This window comes from Vulpes vulpes, chromosome 14, assembly GCF_048418805.1.
Source record: "Vulpes vulpes isolate BD-2025 chromosome 14, VulVul3, whole genome shotgun sequence".
Lineage (NCBI taxonomy): Eukaryota > Metazoa > Chordata > Mammalia > Carnivora > Canidae > Vulpes > Vulpes vulpes.
In genome coordinates this window covers 29,294,558-29,295,567 of record NC_132793.1, presented here as the reverse complement: position 1 = coordinate 29,295,567, position 1,010 = coordinate 29,294,558, and positions in this window count along the sequence as shown.

Sequence of the window (1,010 nt, the reverse complement as noted above, 5' to 3'; positions counted from 1 at the left end):
ACCTTACCAGGCCCTAAATTTCTCACTCTTCAAGTCAACTCTAGAGGCATCAAGGGGGTAAGCCAGAAGCTCCAGGGAGGCCTGGCACCCTCTGGCTTTGGTTTCCTCCCGTCTTCTTTCTAGACTAAGGGCTCAATAAGAGGAAAAGGAAATGTCCTCAGGGTAGGTGGGGGCACTAGGGCATGAAGCTCACATAACAGGAGTGTATACTGAAGGCCAAAGATGGGGCCTGCAGGGCCAAGAAGGCACTGCTCCTGACGGTGTATGGAGCCTCTGTTCGGGGTAAGGTTGAACCAGGGGTCTCTAGCTTGTAGTTCTTCCTTAGCAGAATTGAGATGTTCCATCCTCTTTTCCTCTTCAGCCCCGAGACCACATGGGAGTTGCTCACCATGGTTAGGTGGGCATGGTTTGTGAAGGCTTCTCTTCTAACCCTCCAACATGCTGGCCATGTACGCATCGCTCCTCCAACCATTACTTACTGTAGTGTGAACAAGGGCCTTGACTCAGGCTCCCCTGCTCAGAGGGCCTGAGTTCAGTCATCCCTCTTTTGTCACCACAGCAACTGAGGAGAAGCTCTAAGACCCCCAAAAGTGCAATCAGGTTTCAAATCTCAGTTCTGCCATATACTGTTACCAAATCTCCTCTGTCTTCAATCTCCTCTACTGTAAAATGAGGTGATGTAACCTATCTCACAGGGCTGTCTTGTGGGATAAATGACATTGCAATGGTGAGGCATTTAGCGTGGTTCTTATGTGTACGTGTGTAATGCTTTTCAGACTGGCTCTTGATGAGCTGCTGCTTGAGTTTTGCATACCTCCCCCGTAATCTTCCCAGGGGCTGTGAGTCTGATGCGGCTTTCTTTGGTAACTGTGGAGAGGGGCAGATCTCCTGTAAATATTGCTGAGGAACTCCCCCTCTAGCCCCAACGCAATCAAACACACAGAGTTCTGCTGAGGTATCTGATTGGTTCTGCCTCTGGCATACTTTTGCTTAGGCCGGACTGCATGAGA